The sequence below is a fragment of the Thalassophryne amazonica genome, chromosome 9, assembly GCF_902500255.1.
Source record: "Thalassophryne amazonica chromosome 9, fThaAma1.1, whole genome shotgun sequence".
Lineage (NCBI taxonomy): Eukaryota > Metazoa > Chordata > Actinopteri > Batrachoidiformes > Batrachoididae > Thalassophryne > Thalassophryne amazonica.
Genome location: NC_047111.1, coordinates 56,098,319 through 56,119,774, shown reverse-complemented (window position 1 = coordinate 56,119,774; position 21,456 = coordinate 56,098,319). Strand labels below are relative to the sequence as shown.

The 21,456-nt window shown below is 41.1% G+C and overlaps 1 protein-coding gene and 1 long non-coding RNA gene across 3 annotated transcripts in view; one reads left to right on the top strand and one right to left on the bottom strand.

Moving 5' to 3' along the window:
• cpeb4b (cytoplasmic polyadenylation element binding protein 4b) overlaps window positions 1–21,456 on the top strand; it is a 128,556-nt gene that overhangs the window by 31,053 nt on the left and 76,047 nt on the right. The gene's annotated exons all lie outside the window — the stretch shown is intronic.
• On the bottom strand, window positions 1,584–20,539 carry LOC117517149. The gene is made up of 3 exons (XR_004562666.1): window positions 20,529–20,539; window positions 4,703–4,708; window positions 1,584–1,757 (listed from the first exon to the last, which is right to left on the bottom strand). It is a non-coding gene; the product is annotated as an uncharacterized LOC117517149 (long non-coding RNA).

Sequence of the window (21,456 nt, the reverse complement as noted above, 5' to 3'; positions counted from 1 at the left end):
AGGATTTTAACCCGAGTGAACATGTAAAAAAAAAAAAAGACCAAAAAAAAAAAACAAACCTTGGGGCTGCCTTTACTCACTGTACTTTCTCTACACATATGGTTCTGATGGCACTGTCCTGTTCACACCATGTGCGCGTCGTATACTGAATTCATGAGATCACAAGATGAAATAAACGGTCAAATATCCTTATAACATCCTTAAAAAAATGAGAATATATAAATTAACTGAGTAAAAATTACACACACACACACGGGTTTAAAAAAAAAAAACCCTGCTGTGGAGAAGCTGTACAGAGGCACAGATCACAAAAAGCTAAACTTTAACAGCTGTTGTTTTCCAAAGGTATGTATTTGTTCAATCTTGAGCTTAATGTAGTGTTCAAGCACAAAACGTGACTGAGGAAACAAAGGAGGACTTCATCACACTAAAATGAACTGGAGTCAAAATAAAAATACAAGCTGCTGATTTCTGTTATTTTTCAGTTATTATAAGCTACAGCTAAATGTTTTAATTATTTCAAAGTGAGTTGCCTCTTATTGTATTATGATTTATTTATACAAAAAAACATGGAGTCTAATCGGCCTGCATTGTCCTGTTAAGTTTATATCAGTTTTCCTGCACATGTCCAGGTGTTTTTCCTTCTTTATAAGAGTTTAGTGTTTTCTCCACAAAGTTTTAAAACACAATAAAATGTTCACACTCTTCTTTATAGCAGTTCTGTAATTTCAGAAATTCAACAGAAACAACCATAAATCAGAAAAAGTTGGGACTGTAAGTAAAATGAAGATAAAAATTAAAATGTTGCACTATTCCCAGTTTCTCCACTCACAGAAGCCAAACGTTCTTCCAGAGTTGTGTAATTATACTACGATAGTAGAATATAAAGGGGAAGAAAAGAAAAAAAAAATAGACAATATAATCGTCAGTTGCAATTATTTGCCTGACAATCATCTCCAGAAATTCCTAATCGTGACAGCCCTAGCCGTTAAGAACAGAAAGCGAAATCCTGTCTGTCTGCAGCTGTATACGGTCCATCCAAAAAGTATTCACAGCCCTTCACTTCTTCCACATTTTATGTTAGAACCTTTTTCAAAAACAAATTAAATTAGTTTCCTCAAAATTCTACATATAATACCCCAGAATGATAATGTCAAAGTTTTTTGAAATTTTTGCAAATTCATTAAAAACAAAACAAAAAACTAAAATCACATGTACATAAGCATTCACAGCCTTTGCCATGAAGCGCAACATTGAGCTCAGGTGTATCCTGTTTCCACTGATCATCCTTGAGATGTGTTTACAGCTTAATTGGGGTCCATCTGGGGTGAATTCTGTTGATTGGACATGATTTGAGAAGGCACACACCTGTCTACATTTAAGGTCCCACAGTTGACGGTGCATGTCAGAGCACAAACCAAGCATGAAGTCAGACGAATTATCTGTAGACCTCCGAGACAGGATTGTCTCCAGGCACAAATCTTATGAAGGGTACAGAAATATTTCTGCTGCTTTGAAGGTCCCAATGAGCACAGTGACATCCATCATCCATAAATGGAAGAAGTTGGGATCCACCAGGACTCTTCTTCCTAGAGCTGGCCACCTGTCTAAACTGAGCGATTGAGGGAAAAGGACCTTAGTCCTAGGGCCTTAGAGGTGACCAAGAGGTGGTCACTCTGCTAGAGCTCCAGCAGTCCTCTGGAGAGAGGAAAACCTTCCAGAAGGACAACCATTTCTGTAGCAATCCACCAATCAGGCTGTATGATAGAGTGGCCAGATGGAAGCCACTGCTTAATAAAAAGCACATGGCAGGCCCCCTGGAGTTTGCCAAAAGGCAACCAAAGGACTCTGACCATGAGAAACAAAGTTCTCTGGTCTGATGAGACAAAGATTGAACTCTTTGGCATGAATGCCAGGTGTTATGTTTGGAGGAAACCAGGGATCATCCCTACAGTGAAACATGGTGGTGGCAGCATTGTGCTGTAAGTGGTCAATGGGCTGCATTTATATAGCGCTTTCCATCTGCACCAGACATTCAAAGCGGTTTACAATTATGCCTCACATTCACCCATTCACCCAAAACCACTCACATACTGATTTCAGGGTGCTGCCGTGCAAGGCGCTCACTACACAATGAGAGCAACGTGGGGATTAAGGATCTTGCCCAACGGCTCTTTTGTGATTTTTCTAGTAAGGCTGGGGTTTGGACTGCGGATCCTTTGGTCTCAAGCCCAACACTTTAACCACTAGACCATCATTTCCCCTGCTGTGGGGATGTTTTTCAGTGGCAGGAATTGGGAGACCAGTCAGGATTGTGGGAAAGATGAATACAACAACATATAGACATATCCTGCATGAAAACCTGCACCAGAGTGCTCTTGACCTCAGACTGGGGCGACAGTTATTCTTTCAGCAGGACAATGACCCTAAGCACACAGCCAAGATATCAAAGGAGTGGCTTCAGGACAACTCTGTAAATGTCCTTGAGTGACCCAGCCAGAGCCTAGATCATCTCTGGAGAGATCTGAAAATGGCTGTGCACCAACGCTCCCCATCCAACCTGATGGAGCTTGAGAGGTATTGCAGAGGAATGGGCAAAACTGCCCAACGATAAGTGCACTAAGCTTGTGGTATCATATTCAAGAAGACTTGAGGCTGAAATTGCTGCCAAAGGTGCATCAATAAAGTATTGAGCAAAGGGTGTGAATACTCATGAATCCTTTTTTAAATAATTTTGAATAAATTTGCAAAAATTTCCAAAAAACAAAACATTTTTTCATGTTGTCATTATGCGGTGTTATGAGTAGAATTTTGAGGGGAAAAATGAATTTGCTCCATTTTGGAATAAGGCTGTAACATAGCAAAATGTGGAAAAAGTGAACTACTGTGAATACTTTCCCGATGCACTGTACAGGCCTTGAGTGCAGGGGTGGACCCACAGACATGAGGGATGGGAAAGCCGCCAAAAAATACCCCCTTAAAGGTCCACATTTGTAGGCATTTCAAAGACATTTTTTTGCACATCATATTACTAATATAAACCAGATTCTAATACTTTGTATGTAATTTTGCCTAAAACCGAGGATCTTCAAATGGCACAAATCTTAAATCTTTTTATTTTTAAAATGGCTGTATTAATTAAAGATACATGTAAAGGGGAAATTGTACTGAAATGGGTCTTTTCACACAGCTGACACGCGTTCAACTCGACTGCGCCTTGTCACCAAACCCGCTAACTTGAGGCAAGTCATGATAGCAGTCGGACAAGTGGGTCTCTCATTCTACTTGTCCTATATGTAGGGGAAGTCCCTGAAAATGCTTAATGTCTATACCTGAAGAAGAATCTAACACTTTCTGGCTACACCTGAACACAGTTTTTAACTTCAAAATCTAAAAATAAAATTATTTGATGGAGTGCTTGTTTGCACTGCAGAAGTAAGTCTCTACTTTTATCTTCACTCTCCTTCAGTATGTTAAAGGCACAGCTGAAGCTTCCACTGAAGAACTCATTCTGTTGTCTCATTCAGTACTTTTAACGTTTCCCATAATCCCCCTAGCGGCCCCCTGCACTTCATAGAATGCACCGCGGTGCCAGCAGAGTTCTGGCGTCTCAGTGCATGTAAACAATGGTTAGCGAGGATGTGGATGGCTTTTACCCTGCAAGTTCACAAGCGATTGTGATGACATGTTCTTCCAAGTTGAGAGGGTTATCTAGAGGAAGTGTAGCACCTGTGATGGACTTTTTCCGTGCTCCGATGTCGTCTTGTTGTACATACTTCACGAGGTTTGTTTACATTGTCCCCTGAACCGGAACTCTGCTGCAGCTGACCTCTGGCGTGAGTCATGGACCTCGATGGCGCGAGATTCACAACTGTGAAACAGCGAATAAAGTGCTAAGAAAGAATCCAAATAGGTTGTCCAGTATCATGGCTGATGACATAAAATTGTCACCACCACTGTTTTCATTTTAGTATGCACTGGCTGGTGCATTGTGGTGAAGCGCACGGTTTGTTCTTTTAAACCTTAATTGCAAGTAAAAAGAAATATGTGTGGACAAGATGAGAACAGATACCACGTCTCATGTTTTCGGCAGTATAGTGTCAGGAAATCAAGTGCCACAAACTTTCACCATTATCACAGTGTCCTTGTTTTAATTATTCTGTCACAAGTACAAAGTGCATTAGCACAGCCACTGTGCATGCAGATTGCGGTGAAGTGAACATAAAAGAATAAAGACGCTACAGATGTGACTGAGAGGGAGCTTGTTAAACAGTATAAAAGATGTTTTGCCAGTATTAGATTAGAAATAACGAAATGCCAATATTTAGTAGACTTAGTGTTCCATCGAAATGGCTATTGGGTTTAGTTTTCATGAGAACCTTGTTAGAATGAGAGTTGAACAGAACACAGAACCAGCAATCACATTCCATCAGCTAATGGAGTTACTGTCATTTTACTGTTCTGCTTTGTCAACGCTTTGAAAATATTGCTAAAATTTTGCGCACATCTCTAATGGAGATCCAGCTAATGATGTAATGTCTTTCACAGTAAAAGTCTTTGCTGTGCCATTGGTGGTGCTTTTATGTTGAAATGCTTTAATTGTGAAGTACATTCAGGAAGCTTGGTTGTGAGATAAAATTGAACTTTGCTACTTAGTAATGCAGCAGTGTAGATGGGCAGACATGATCACAGCAGCTCTCACTTGACTCTTGTAATTAATGGTGTACTTTTAACTGAACATTTGTGGCTTGGCTGCCATTGCTGTGTGTAGACAGCCTGCCAGACGTTAATATAATGTAGGGGAAACCCTGAGGACATCTTTCAATGCTCAGCTAGCATTTCCTTAAAATGTTTGTTGAGTTCCTGAAATTGCATTTAAAGTAAGTTTTTCTTTCCATCTATGAGTTTGTCCAACAGGTGAACCAGTCATCTGTACATTTTCCTGTTTGGCATTAGATTTACTGTACATAACAACAACATTAAGTTGTGACTGTGAGGTTTAACCTGAAAGAAGTGGATTCATTTATTTCATTAACCTTACGTTGCCTTATTCTTGGTGTGTGCTTGAAAATTAATTTAAATGGATATGCTCTCGCACACACGTGTGTAGTCTGGACTATTAAGCTGTATTACCTCTGGTCTTTGTGACATTGGTGTTAAATGTGAGAAATGTTTCTTAGACTGAGTGGCTTGAGCAGAGTTGGCAAGCACATAACTCTGCTGTGGCTCCAGCCTCATTGTACCCTTCTCACACCCTTGACAGACGCTCTGAAATGGGAAGAAAGACCGCATACATTTGTGTGCGTCAGCATGCGTGCTTGCCCATGTGTGCTTCAGCCCTAATTAGTCCCTGGCCTCTGTCTTCTGCATATGTATCCGAACAAAAGAAGGCGACAAAGCAGAGTCTGTGGGAAGAGTTATATTTTGCTTATAGAGTTCAGCAAAGCAGCCAGCTTAATCCATTCCTCAAGCAGTGCACATACAGTCAGGTCCATACGTAATTGGACATCAACACAATTTACTTTTTAAAATTTTTTGTACTCTGTACTTGTGTCCAGTCAAGGGGGAGTCATAGGCCTCTAATCCATATTGCACTACAGAATCCAGGGATAATATATAAGCTTTATTTAACTGGATAAAAAGCCCAGTGAGATTGAAACCTCACAAAGGTGGACCTGGCCAAGAAAGGCAGCAGCACACATCATAGTAAAACAAGTGGGCATAGCAACAGAAGCAGATCTCACAACCTTCCCAAATTTCAAAACTTTAAAATTTTAAAGTTTAAGATTTTCAGTGATTTTTTTTTTTTTTTTTTTTTGATAGATAAAATTCAGATTTAGCCTTCTTAATTTAATTAATTGTTGCAGAGCTGACGCAAAGTTATCCAATCAGCCTCTATTTTAGTTTTTTGTCCTTGGACCAGGCATGGTTCCTTTCTTTTTAAAAGGTATCCAATTTCAGTAGAAAACCAAGGATCATTCCACCCCTTTATTCTAAATTTACGTAATGGAGCATGTTATTAATTAGCTTCAGAGTTCACCATAAAAAAATTGCCAGGCCAATTCAATATCAACAGAGATATTTGGTTCAACTTGAAAATGCAGACATACAAGAAGCCTGGTCACAAAAAATGTGTAAAATCACTTTTAAATAAAAATGTGTGGTTTAGTTTTGGGGAGATGGCATTCCTGACTACTGCAATCACTCAAATCGTGCTCAAAAATCTGACATCAGAATACTTGTGGGGGACATTTGTTATTACTAAATCAAGGAGCAATGACCTAGAGGGATGTTTGATATTGGGCCGAGTTGGCTGCCTATTAACTGACTGACTTAGATTCACAGATAGATTTTAGGCTATCTGAATCTGAAGACAACCAATCACGGTTTAGGTTCCCCACTAACACTAGCTCACCATGGTTTAGTCTTGAGATACAATTATTTAGAGAACGTAGTGCCTCGCAGCAGGCCGAGGAGCCCTGTAACAGCCCACGACTGAGGGTCTGTCTCTGAAATTTAAGTTTCAATGCTAGAAACTCAAACTGTTTGCTAATACAGAGTGAAGGAGTGTTACATTAAACTTTTTTTTTATATAAATGGCTACACCTCAGCTTTTCTTGGGATGATCACAGCGGAAAACTATTACAACATTAATACCATAATCCGAGACTGATTTTCTCAACCAAGTCTCGGACAACAGAAGGATATCAGGTTTTGTTGTTTGCACCCAAATTCATACTAAATCAATTTTAGGAAGCAGGCTCCTGACATTTAAATGTAAAATGCCAAGGCCTGATCTGGCTCTGAAACTGTCAGGGGTATTGGTATCTTTCAGAGAGGGCAAGGGACCAGGATACGGCTGAACACTGCCAGACAATAGAAGAATAATAATAAAATATTTTCTCTTTAGATTAAATATAGAGTCCTTCTCAATGATACCAGAGACTTCCAGTTTAATGAGTGAGTTTTCTGTGTGTATAAAACTGCCCTGCAAGGCAGATATACAATCAAAGAAAGAAGAATCATTCGATTTAATCCCAGCAGATAGCGGGCCAAAAGTGGATGTGAAGCCACTTCATCAACAGCCGATAGTGACCAGGTACAAGTCCCTGACCTGGGAAAAATCCAGAGGTGGATGGGGGGACGTGCCTATGCACCCCACCACCACAGTTCAATGGTACAGACCCACGCAAAACACATGAGAATACCATAGGTAATATAAAAATTAGATTCATGTTACTGTCTGTAAAATAGATATTAAGTGGTTGACAGTCCCACTACTGAATGGTTAATAAACACCAGCAGCTAGTAGGCTCCCGCAGCTGGAATCAGCGGGCAGCAAGTGAGCTAGCAGGCTCCAGCAACAATGGAGTTGGTGGACTTTGATTGTTAGAAAGCTTCAGCGGCCAGCAGCTATGGCAGTGTGGGCCTCTTCTGGCAGCGGCCCTCAGACACCAGCAGCCAAAATTTCCAGTGGGTCCACAGACAGAAACTCAAACAGCACCACGGGATCAATGGACAGAGGATGATCTGGCAGCTTGACACAAGCCCAGGAGGCTCCAGCGTAGAATCCGTAGTAACACCGCGGCTAGCTAACTTGTGGTTCATAAAATGCTAAAAAGATACAAAAAAAGTCCAATAAAAACGTGTTGATAAATCAGTCTGGTCATACAAAATCCCTTAAAACCCAGCTAAACCCTTAAAACCCAGTTAAAATAACCAAGACTGAGTATAACTCAAACATGGACATGTGCTTGCAGCCATCTTGGATGGAGGGTAGGTGGGTATGGTTTGATCTTACTTTTGTGAATCCCCTTGTCGACTTACGAGGTCTGTTAGAAAACTATCCGACCTTTTTATTTTTTGTAAAACCATATGGATTCGAATCACGTGTGATTGCATCAGCCAAGCTTGAACCTTCGTGCGCATGCGTGAGTTTTTTCACGCCTGTCGGTTGCGTCGTTCGCCTGTGAGCAGGCTTTGTGTGAGCAGTGGTCCACCCCTCTCGACGGATTTTTATTGCGAATAAAATGTCTGAACGATTTGGATTTTTCCAGAAACTGAGAGAGACCTCCAGGTGGACACCATTTGGAAAATTCAGATGGCTTTCAGGGACGATTTTATGGGGATTACACAGATTGAGCGCTCCAGCCGGTTTAAAGACCACCCACAGCGGCTGAGAGCGCGGCGCACTCCGAGCGCCGATCGACAGGCTGAAACCCCACTGAAACAACCAGATCATTTCCAAAGTGAAGGCTTTGTTGATCCGGGACGTCGTCTGACTTCCACAGAAATAGCAGAAGACATGGACATCAGCACTTTTTCGGCACATTCCACTGTTACAGGAGTTTTCTAACAGGATAAGGATAGTTTTCTAACAGACCTCGTATGTTGTGATTTGGTGCTACATAAATAAATTGAATTCATAAATGTCTGCACCAGTAAGCCTCAGGACCTTTTGTATATCACACGGCCTACTTTTAACTTTAATTTAACCCTTATTTAACCAGGTTAGTCCCATTGAGATCGAGATCTCTTTTGCAAGGGAGACCTGGGCATTTATAAAGTTTCCAGTTCATCTATCCTTCTTTACATTAAAGCTGAAACACTACACCACAAACTAAGGAGATAATAATGCATTGCAAATCAGTTAAAGGTGAAGATAAAAATCAGTTGAGGTAAAAAATGAATCGTAATGCTCTTTCACTCTCACTTTCATTCACATACAACACAATCACACCACAGACTGAGGTGAAGTTAGTTTCTGGTTGGATTGTTGTGAAGATGTAGGAACACGGACCCACAACAGGGGGCGTTAAATGAACGGGCAATGGATAAGTCAAACAGTAACAATTTAATGTTGTGAAGTGCACAACGGAATACAGACAAATACAGTTTTGGTACTAGAAACAATTATATGTTGAGTGACGTGTGAGCAGGCTTGAGGATAGGAGACGTCCATCCAGAACCAAGCCGGATCCCACACGGCCCTCACCGCCAACGGATCTGAAGAACACCGGAGCCGCCAAGTCCTGGATCCCCAGGTGGCCACCGTCTCCAGCTGTCAGACCTGGTACTGCTGGCAGAGAACAGAAACAGTTCAGATGAGTGTGAGTTCGCACACTCAGTAATCCTACAGTCTGTTCTTTTGGGAGGCAGCACCTCCACCTCCAATCACACACTCGTGCAGCTCCTGTCTAAACACTTATCTGGTTGGGGTGTAAAGCGAAGCCGTCGCTGATCACACCAAACGCCAATCCCACAGATAAGGCAACACCACAGGAAAACGGCTGCAAAGAAGTTCAGACTATTACTCAATGTTTTACTTCAGCAGAGAAAATTATCTCTTCTGGTAGCTGATTTCTCGGCGGGGAGGTGGAGTTGCAGTCCGGCCTTTATGGTGGTGGTGATGTGATCTGGATGAGTGACAGCTGGTGCTGATGACAAGTGACAGCTGTCACTTCCGGTTGCTATGACGCCCTCTCGTGCTTGAAGCCCGCACTTCAAGCAGGGCGCCATCTGGTGGTGGTGGGCCAGCAGTACCTCCTCTTCAGCGGCCCACACAACATGGTTATTGACACAGACAGATTCCAAAATGTAATCCAAACATATAACGCAATTGAACCCTGTATTTTCTCGTGACTGGAGCTGAGCTGAGTTGACAACCAGCCAGAGTGCACCTTTTTATCATGTGAAGCTTTTGAAGCAATGGATGAAGAGAAGAGTAAAAATAGCATCCATCCATCCATCCATTTTCTTCCGTTTTATCCGGAGTCGGGTCGCGGGGGCAGCAGCTCAAGCAAAGCCACCCAGACCTCCCGATCCACACACACCTCCCCCAGCTCATCCGGGGGAAGCCCAAGGTGTTCCCAAGCCAGCCGAGAGATGTACTCCTTCCAGCGTGTCCTGGGTCTTCCCCGGGGCCTCCTCCCAATGGGACGTGCCCGGAACACCTCTCCAGCGAGGTGTCCAGGGGGCATCCGGAAAAGATGCCCGAACCACCTCAACTGACTCCTTTCGACATGGAGGAGCAGCGGCTCGACTCCGAGCTCCTCCTGAGTGACCGAGCTCCTCACCCTATCTCTAAGGGAGCACCCAGCCACCCTGTGGAGGAAACTCATCTCGGCCGCTTGTACCCGCAATCTCGTTCTTTCGGTCATGAGCCAAATCTCATGACCATAGGTGAGGATCGGAACGTAGATCGATCGGTAAATCGAGAGCTTTGCCCCCCTACTCGGCTCTCTCTTAACCACGACGGTCCGATACAGCGACCGCATCACTGCAGATGCTGCACCGATCCGTCTATCGATCTCACGCTCCGTCCGTCCCTCACTTGTGAACAAGACCCTGAGATACTTAAACTCCTCCACTTGAGGCAAGGACACTCCACCGACCTGAAGAGGGCAAAGCACCTTTTTCCGGTCGAGAACCATGGCCTCAGATTTGGAGGTGCTGATTTTCATCCCGGACGCCTCACACTTGGCTGCAAACCGCCCCAGTGCACGCTGAAGGTACTTATTTGATGATAAAAATACATAAAAATAGAAAATAAACATAAAAATAGCATTTATGTTTATACTAGCTGGGGTACCCGGCGTTGCCCAGGTAACCTGTTTAAGATATAATCTACAAAATATTCCAAAGTTTATATTTTGTCATAATTGTAGATATCTTATAAGTATATATGTAGTCCGAATAGGCAAAGGTTTGAACTAAAAACCCAAAATAGGTGGAATCCCCAAACCAAGAGAGAAAACTGAATTTTGCTGCATGCAAGAAACAATGAAGTTCTTCAGACTTTATATTGCAGATCAAGTATGTTCCTTGTCCTTCTGTCAGGAAAGTGGATATACAGCTGATTGGGGTTACCAACTCTGGAGCATCTGACTAACTGTGGAAGATCGCAGCTTCTGCCATATTCAGGCCAGCCACATTATCAGAAAAAGTAGTGGTTTCTTTTTGCACACTTTGAGGCATTCCATCTTTAAATGGTGTAAATGTTGCCTTGCATATTTCTTAAAGTTATGCATTCATTGGTATATTTAATCAATCAATCAATCAGTTTTTTTATATAGCGCCAAATCACAACAAACAGTTGCGCCAAGGCGCTTTATATTGTAAGGCAAGGCCATACAATAATTATGTAAAACCCCAACGGTCAAAACGACCCCCTGTGAGCAAGCACTTGGCTACAGTGGGAAGGAAAAACTCCCTTTTAACAGGAAGAAACCTCCAGCAGAACCAGGCTCAGGGAGGGGCAGTCTTCTGCTGGGACTGGTTGGGGCTGAGGGAGAGAACCAGGAAAAGACATGCTGTGGAGGGGAGCAGAGATCGATCACTAATGATTAAATGCAGAGTGGTGCATACAGAGCAAAAAGAGAAAGAAACAGTGCATCATGGGAACCCCCCAGCAGTCTACGTCTATAGCAGCATAACTAAGGGATGGTTCAGGGTCACCTGATCCAGCCCTAACTGTAAGCTTTAGCAAAAAGGAAAGTTTTAAGCCTAATCTTAAAAGTAGAGAGGGTGTCTGTCTCCCTGATCTGAATTGGGAGCTGGTTCCACAGGAGAGGAGCTTGAAAGCTGAAGGCTCTGCCTCCCATTCTACTCTTACAAACCCTAGGAACTACAAGTAAGCCTGCAGTCTGAGAGCGAAGCACTCTATTGGGGTGATATGGTACTACGAGGTCCCTAAGATAAGATGGGACCTGATTATTCAAAACCTTATAAGTAAGAAGAAGAATTTTAAATTCTATTCTAGAATTAACAGGAAGCCAATGAAGAGAGGCCAATATGGGTGAGATATGCTCTCTCCTTCTAGTCCCCGTCAGTACTCTAGCTGCAGCATTTTGAATTAACTGAAGGCTTTTTAGGGAACTTTTAGGACAACCTGATAATAATGAATTACAATAGTCCAGCCTAGAGGAAATAAATGCATGAATTAGTTTTTCAGCATCACTCTGAGACAAGACCTTTCTGATTTTAGAGGTATTGCGTAAATGCAAAAAAGCAGTCCTACATATTTGTTTAATATGCGCTTTGAATGACATATCCTGATCAAAATGACTCCAAGATTTCTCACAGTATTACTAGAGGTCAGGGTAATGCCATCCAGAGTAAGGATCTGGTTAGACACCATGTTTCTAAGATTTGTGGGGCCAAGTACAATAACTTCAGTTTTATCTGAGTTTAAAAGCAGGAAATTAGAGGTCATCCATGTCTTTGTCTGTAAGACAATCCTGCAGTTTAGCTAATTGGTGTGTGTCCTCTGGCTTCATGGATAGATAAAGCTGGGTATCATCTGCGTAACAATGAAATTTAAGCAATACCGTCTAATAATACTGCCTAAGGGAAGCATGTATAAAGTGAATAAAATTGGTCCTAGCACAGAACCTTGTGGAACTCCGTAATTAACTTTAGTCTGTGAAGAAGAGTCCCCATTTACATGAACAAATTGTAATCTATTAGACAAATATGATTCAAACCACCGCAGCGCAGTGCCTTTAATACCTATGGCATGCTCTAATCTCTGTAATAAAATTTTATGGTCAACAGTATCAAAAGCAGCACTGAGGTCTAACAGAACAAGCACAGAGATGAGTCCACTGTCCGAGGCCATAAGATCATTTGTAACCTTCACTAATGCTGTTTCTGTACTATGATGAATTCTAAAACCTGACTGAAACTCTTCAAATAGACCATTCCTCTGCAGATGATCAGTTAGCTGTTTTACAACTACCCTTTCAAGAATTTTTGAGAGAAAAGGAAGGTTGGAGATTGGCCTATAATTAGCTAAGATAGCGGGTCAAGTGATGGCTTTTTAAGTAATGGTTTAATTACTGCCACCTTAAAAGCCTGTGGTACATAGCCAACTAACAAAGATAGATTGATCATATTTAAGATCGAAGCATTAAATAATGGTAGAGCTTCCTTGAGCAGCCTGGTAGGAATGGGGTCTAATAAACATGTTGATGGTTTGGATGAAGTAACTAATGAAAATAACTCAGACAGATCAATCGGAGAGAAAGAGTCTAACCAAATACCGGCATCACTGAAAGCAGCCAAAGATAACGATACGTCTTTGGGATGGTTATGAGTAATTTTTTCTCTAATAGTTAAAATTTTGTTAGCAAAGAAAGTCATGAAGTCATTACTAGTTAAAGTTAATGGAATACTCAGCTCAATAGAGCTCTGACTCTTTGTCAGCCTGGCTACAGTGCTGAAAAGAAACCTGGGGTTGTTCTTATTTTCTTCAATTAGTGATGAGTAGAAAGATGTCCTAGCTTTACGGAGGGCTTTTTTTATAGAGCAACAGACTCTTTTTCCAGGCTAAGTGAAGATCTTCTAAATTAGTGAGACGCCATTTCCTCTCCAACTTACGGGTTATCTGCTTTAAGCTACGAGTTTGAGTTATACCACAGAGTCAGGCACTTCTGATTTAAAGCTCTCTTTTTTAGAGGAGCTACAGCATCCAAAGTTGTCTTCAGTGAGGATGTAAAACTATTGACGAGATACTCTATCTCACTTACAGAGTTTAGGTAGCTACTCTGCACTGTGTTGGTATATGGCATTAGAGAACATAAAGAAGGAATCATATCCTTAAACCTAGTTACAGCGCTTTCTGAAAGACTTCTAGTGTAATGAAACTTATTCCCCACTGCTGGGTAGTCCATCAGAGTAAATGTAAATGTTAAGAAATGATCAGACAGAAGGGAGTTTTCAGGGAATACTGTTAAGTCTTCTATTTCCATACCATAAGTCAGAACAAGATCTAAGATATGATTAAAGTGGTGGGTGGACTCATTTACTTTTGAGCAAAGCCAATAGAGTCTAATATTAGATTAAATGCAGTGTTGAGGCTGTCATTCTCAGCATCTGTGTGGATGTTAAAATCGCCCACTATAATTATCTTATCTGAGCTAAACACTAAGTCAGACAAAAGGTCTGAAAATTCAGAGAAACTCACAGTAACGACCAGGTGGACGATAGATAATAACAAATAAAACTGTTTTTTGGGACTTCCAATTTGTATGGACAAGACTAAGAGTCAAGCTTTCAAATGAATTAAAGCTCTGTCTGGGTTTTTGATTAATTAATAAGCTGGAATGGAACATTGCTGCTAATCCTCCGCCCCGGCCCGTGCTACGAGCATTCTGACAGTTAGTGTGACTCGGGGGTGTTGACTCATTTAAACTAACATATTCATCCTGCTGTAACCAGGTTTCTGTAAGGCAGAATAAATCAATATGTTGATCAATTATTATATCATTTACCAACAGGGACTTAGAAGAGAGAGACCTAATGTTTAATAGATCACATTTAACTGTTTTAGTCTGTGGTGCAGTTGAAGGTGCTATATTTTTTCTTTTTGAATTTTTATGCTTAAATAGATTTTTGCTGGTTATTGGTAGTCTGGGAGCAGGCACCGTCTCTACGGGGATGGGGTAATGAGGGGATGGCAGGGGGAGAGAAGCTGCAGAGAGGTGTGTAAGACTACAACTCTGCTTCCTGGTCCCAACCCTGGATAGTCACAGTTTGGAGGATTTAAGAAAATTGGCCAGATTTCTAGAAATGAGAGCTGCTCCATCCAAAGTGGGATGGATGCCGTCTCTCCTAACAAGACCAGGTTTTCTCCAGAAGCTTTGCCAATTATCTATGAAGCCCACCTCATTTTTTGGACACCACTCAGACAGCCAGCAATTCAAGGAGAACATGCGGCCAAACATGTCACTCCCGGTCTGATTGGGGAGGGGCCCAGAGAAAACTACTGAGTCCGACATTGTTTTTGCAAAATTACACACCGATTTAATGTTAATTTTAGTGACCTCCGATTGGCGTAACCGGGTGTCATTACTGCCGACGTGAATTACAATCTTACCAAATTTACGCTTAGCCTTAGCCAGCAGTTTCAAATTTCCTTCAATGTCGCCTGCTCTGGCCCCCGGAAGACAATTGACTATGGTTGCTGGTGTCGCTAACTTCACATTTCGCAAAACAGTCGCCAATAACCAGAGTTTGATCCTCGGCGGGTGTGTCGCCGAGTGGGGAAAAACGGTTAGAGATGTGAACGGGTTGGCGGTGTACACGGGGCTTCTGTTTAGGGCTACGCTTCCTCCTCACAGTCACCCAGTCGGCCTGCTTTCCCGGCTGCTCGGGATCTGCCAGGGGGTAACTAACGGCGGCTAAGCTACCTTGGTCCGCACCGACTACAGGGGCCTGGCTAGCTGTAGAATTTTCCACGGTGCGGAGCTGAGTCTCCAATTCGCCCAGCCTGGCCTCCAAAGCTACGAATAAGCTACACTTATTACAAGTACCATTACTGCTAAAGGAGGCCGAGGAATAACTAAACATTTCACACCCAGAGCAGAAAAGTGTGGGAGAGACAGGAGAAGCCGCCATGCTAAATCGGCTAAGAGCTAGTAGCTACGCTAAGCTAGCGGATTCCTAAAAACACGCAAAGTGAATAATGTGTAAATAATTTAGAGGTGATTCAGCAGAAGGAGTGCTTTAGTTAAGGCACGTAAAGATTACACTGGGAAACAAATCGTAGTCTAGATAACTAGATCAATCTAACTGCGCAGATTAAACAGGTAACAGATACAGAAAAACACCGCTGTGCTCCGGAACAGGAAGTGATACAATACCGCAGTGAGAGCCAACCACCAGTAGAGAACAAACAATGCTTTCAATTGTAAAAAAAAGAGGTTTGACCACTAAAAACAGTTTGAGCCATGAAACATCAACATACCAAAACTATTAGATCAACCCCAAAGCTAGTGTACTATTATAATAGGACAGCAGGTTGTGAAGAGTTGATAAATAACAAAATTTAATTTATGATATTTACATCATAATGAGCAGCCTATATACAACGCGCCATTGGAGAACACAGGCTCTATGCCCGCTTACTGGCTGATTGAAACGGTGCTGCCCCATCAGCAGTTAGAACTACATAACATTTTCAAATGATCTGCAGAGTGCCATTGTGGTACAGAAAACATGTTTGCCTGATACATTATGATCAACACTAGGCAAGTGATACACATCATGTACACTCTACACCTTTATTTTTAGAAAATGTGCAAATGTTTAGAAATACATGTACAAATTGCAAGAAAAGACAAAGCTTGATATTTTATCCAGTAAACTTTTAAAGTTTAATTTACAGCCTTCCAGTAAACTTTTAAAGTTTAATTTACAGGCTGTGGTTGAAAGCTCTCTGCTAAGAGTGAAAACCTTCATTCTAAGAAGGAATAGGCTGTATTCTGATGTGTTATATCATAGTGATTGTGTATAAGTTTTATCAAAATTCATGTGGATTGACCCCCACCCCTTCTCAGCCACCAATGCCTGGCATGGGGAGAACCCATCTACATCTCTGAGCTGGCACCTTATCTGCAGGTCTAAATCCTTGTTCCTGGGGACAGCATTATGAAGAGTTTACCCTGTATTTATTTTGAAGTTGATAAACACACATAACGCATAAACAAACATAAACATAAGGCAGTATTGGCCATTAGGTACAGAAAAATCTCAGTTTGAGGGTGCATATTGCCATAATGATTAAACCATATTTAAGGACTATTTTTAAGTAGCATGGCATATCTACTCATTCACACATGGTGTCAAATATCATGGGTGTAATATTGGTAGAGGGGAGTATGGGGATAACAAAGCACATGGAAGAAAGTTACTTTGTATTGAATTGTGTATTTATATACTTATCAAAATGTTCAGTATATGATTAGTCAGTAAATGACAGAATACTCACACTTGTTTTTGCTATAAACAGGTCTGAAAACACTAAAGTTTGTAGAGTTGTTCAAATCTTTTCAAGGAGAGTCAAACAGGTTTGTAGCACCCACGTGCAGCATGTGTAGAGAAAGGATGCATTCATATCAAGGGGGATATTTGAATCTGCTTGGTTATACAACCAAGCTGGCATGCACACCCACTCTGTGTGCTAGCCAGCAGCAGATAGCCCAGGAGTCTGGGCTCTGTTTATAGCAGTAGGCAGGCTACTGAGCTCCTGCATATATTCATAGGGCCAGCGGCCAGCTACAACCCCTGGCAATAATTATGGAATCACCGGCCTCGGAGGATGTTCATTCAGTTGCTTAATTTTGTAGAAAAAAAGCAGATCACAGACATGACGCAAAACTAAAGTCATTTCAAATGGCAACTTTCTGGCTTTAAGAAACACTAAGAAATCAGGAAAAAAAATTGTGGCAGTCAGTAACGGTTACTTTTTTAGACCAAGCAGAGGGAAAAAAAAATATGGAATCACTCAATTCTGAGGAATAAATTATGGAATCACCCTGTAAATTTTCATCCCCAAAACTAACACCTGCATCAAATCAGATCTGCTCGTTAGTCTGCATCTAAAAAGGAGTGATCACACCTTGGAGAGCTGTTGCACCAAGTGGACTGACATGAATCATGGCTCCAACACGAGAGATGTCAGTTGAAACAAAGGAGAGATTATCAAACTCTTAAAAGAGGGTAAATCATCACGCAATCAATCAATCAATTTTATTTATATAGTGCCAAATCACAACAAACAGTTGCCCCAAGGCGCTTTATATTGTAAGGCAAGGCCATACAATAATTACGGAAAAAACCCCAACGGTCAAAACGACTCCCTGTGAGCAAGCACTTGGCGACAGTGGGAAGGAAAAACTCCCTTTTAACAGGAAGAAAACCTCCAGCAGAACCAGGCTCAGGGAGGGGCAGTCTTCGGCTGGGACTGGTTGGGGCTGAGGGAGAGAACCAGGAAAAAGACATGCTGTGGAGGGGAGCAGAGATCAATCACTAATGATTAAATGCAGAGTGGTGCATACAGAGCAAAAAGAGAAAGAAACTCTCAGTGCATCATGGGAACCCCCCAGCAGTCTAAGTCTATAGCAGCATAACTAAGGGATGGTTCAGGGTCACCTGATCCAGCCCTAACTATAAGCTTTAGCAAAAAGGAAAGTTTTAAGCCTAATCTTAAAAGTACAGAGGGTGTCTGTCTCCCTGATCTGAATTGGGAGCTGGTTCCACAGGAGAGGAGCCTGAAAGCTGAAGGCTGTGCCTCCCATTCTACTCTTACAAACCCTAGGAACTACAAGTAAGCCTGCAGTCTGAGAGCGAAGCACTCTGTTGAGGTGATATGGTACTATGAGGTCCCTAAGATAAGATGGGACCTGATCATTCAAAACCTTATAAGTAAGAAGAAGAATTTTAAATTCTATTCTAGAATTAACAGGAAGCCAATGAAGAGAGGCCAATATGGGTGAGATATGCTCTCTCCTTCTGGTCCCCGTTAGTACTCTAGCAATGTTGCAAATGATGTTGGTTGTTCAGTCAGCTGTGTCTAAACTCTGGACCAAATACAAACATGGGAAGGTTGTTAAAGGCAAACATACTGGTAGACCAAGGAAGTCAAAGCGTCAAGACAGAAAACTTAAAGCAATATGTCTCAAAAATCGAAAATGCACAACAAAACAAATGAACGAATGGGAGGAAACTGGAGTCAACGTCTGTGACCGAACTGTAAGAAACCGCCTAAAGGAAATGGGATTTACATACAGAAAAGCTAAAGGAAAGCCATCATTAACACCTAAACAGAAAAAAAACAAGGTTACAATGGGTTAAGGAAAAGCAATCGTGGACTGTGGATGACTGGATGAAAGTCATATTCAGTGATGAATCTCGAATCTGCATTGGGCAAGGTGATGATGCTGGAACTTTTGTTTGGTGCCTGAAGAGAACTTGTAAATTTCCACAGTCATTGATGATTTGGGGCTGCATGGACACTTTTCTTATCCCATCAATTGAAAGGATGTTTGGGGATGATATCATTTTTATTTTATTTTATTTTTATGGAATCACTCAATTCTGAAGAAAAAATTATGGAATCATGAAAGCAAAAGAACACTCCAACACATCACTACTATTTTGTTGCACCACCTCTGGCTTTTATAACAGCTTGCAGTCTCTGAGGCATGGACTTAATGAGTGACAAACAGTACTCTTCATCAGTCTGGCCCCAACTTTCTCTGATTGCTGTTGCCATATCAGCTTTGCAGGTTGGAGCCTTGTCATGGACCATTTTCTTCAACTTCCACCAAAGATTTTCAATTGGATTAAGATCCGGACTATTTGCAGGCCATGACATTGATCCTGTATGCGTTTTTGCAAGGAATGTTTTCACAGTTTTTGCTCTATGGCAAGATGCATTATCATCTTGAATGATTTCATCATCCCCAAACATCCTTTCAATTGATGGGATAAGAAAAGTTTCCAAAATATCAACGTAAACTTGTGCATTTATTGATGTAATGACAGCCATCTCCCCAGTACCTTTACCTGACATGCATCCCCATATCATCAATGACTGTGGAAATTTACATGTTCTCTTCAGGCAGTCATCTTTATAAATCTCATTGGAACGGCACCAAACAAAAGTTCCAGCATCATCACCTTGCCCAATGCAGATTCGAGATTCATCACTGAATATGACTTTCATCCAGTCATCCACAGTCCACGATTGCTTTTCCTTAGCCCACTGTAACCTTGTTTTTCTGTTTAGGTGTTAAAGATGGTTTTTGTTTAGCTTTTCTGTATGTAAATCCCATTTCCTTTAGGCATTTTCTTACAGTTCGGTCACAGACGTTGACTCCAGTTTCCTCCCATTCATTCCTCCATTTGTTTTGTTGTGCATTTTCGATTTTTGAGACATATTGCTTTAAGTTTTCTCTCGACGCTTTGATGTCTTCCTTTGTCTACCAGTATGTTTGCATTTAACAACCTTCCCATGTTTGTATTTGGTCCAGAGTTTAGACACAGCTGACTGTGAACAACCAACATCTTTTGCAACATTGCGTAATGATTTACCCTCTTTTAAGAGTTTGATAATCCTCTCCTTTGTTTCAATTGACATCTCTCGTGTTGGAGCCATGATTCATGTCAGTCCACTTGGTGCAACAGCTCTCCAAGGTGTGATCACTCCTTTTTAGATGCAGACTAATGAGCAGGTCTGATTTGATGCAGGTGTTAGTTTTGGGGATGGAAATTTACAGGGTGATTCCATAATTTATTCCTCAGAATTGAGTGAGTCCATATTTTTTTTCCCCTCTGCTTGGTCTAAAAAAGTAACCGTTACTGACTGCCACAATTTGTTTTTCTTGATTTCTTATAGTGTTTCTTAAAGCCAGAAAGTTGCCATTTGAAATGACTTTAGTTTTGTGTCATGTCTGTGATATGCTTTTTTTTTCTACAAAATTAAACAACTGAATGAACATCCTCCGAGGCCGGTGATTCCATAATTTTTGCCAGGGGTTGTATTAAAGCTGAGAGATTTGTGCTGGAGTACAACTGCCACTCAGGTACATATGGTTCAACTGTATGTATCAGATTATTGTTAATATTGTCTTAATATTAATTTTTTTTGTTTGAAAATAGTACCAGGTTGTAGCCCATGTCATGGTGGTTCAGAATATGTAACTTTGGAGAGTTATTTTGTAGTTTTAGAGTCTATTCCGGACAGACAGACAGACAAAACTATATGTATCAGATTATTGTTAATATTGTTGTCTTAATATTAATTTTTTTGTTTGAAAATAGTACCAGGTTGTAGCCCATGTTATGGTGGTTCAGAATATGTAACTGTGGGGAGTTCACTTTTTGTAGTTTTAGAACCTATTCCAGACAGACAGACAAAAGTAGCCATTTATGTATATAGATAATTTTTAATATAAATAATTACCTATGTAACAAAAACATTTCAAGGTCATGAATGTTAGTTTTTTAAAGCAGTAGGATGATGGTCATAACTGGATATGGTGTGCCTTTGAGTCTATTGGTAATGTTTAAGAATAAAGTAATGCAGTTTGATCCATTAAAAATTGAAATATAATGCAATACTAAAATATCCTCAGCCATATGAGCAATGTGTTCTTTATATTTTGCAGTTGTTTAATTAATTATTAAGATCCTGTATTGTCTTATGTACATTTTGTATATGTTCAGTAAAGCCCCTCTATCAATCAGTCAAAAACAATATTTACATGTTAATGGCATCTGCTGGAGGCCTTGCGTGTACATGAGCATTTAACAAGAGTGGAAGTTGTTCAAATCAAGGAATATTGTAGATGACCCTCTGTGCATTTGTAGGTATTAATGAGACAAACTTAACTCCATAGGAAGCATGGTTTGAATTAGCAGATGCTATCGTGCCAATTAAACATGTAGATCCACCTCTGATCTGCTGTGGCGACCCTGAGTGGAAAAACAAGGGAGCAGCCGAAGGGACTTACTAGCATGCATGCTAACTTCCACAAAATGTCTTGTAAATGACTCCTGAGGTGTTATCAGGTTACAAAAACAGCATTTTCAGTTTTAGAAGTGTTTATTTCTCACTAGCTTTTACATAATATATGATAAAGTGGTTATATTTACACACAAACGAAAGAG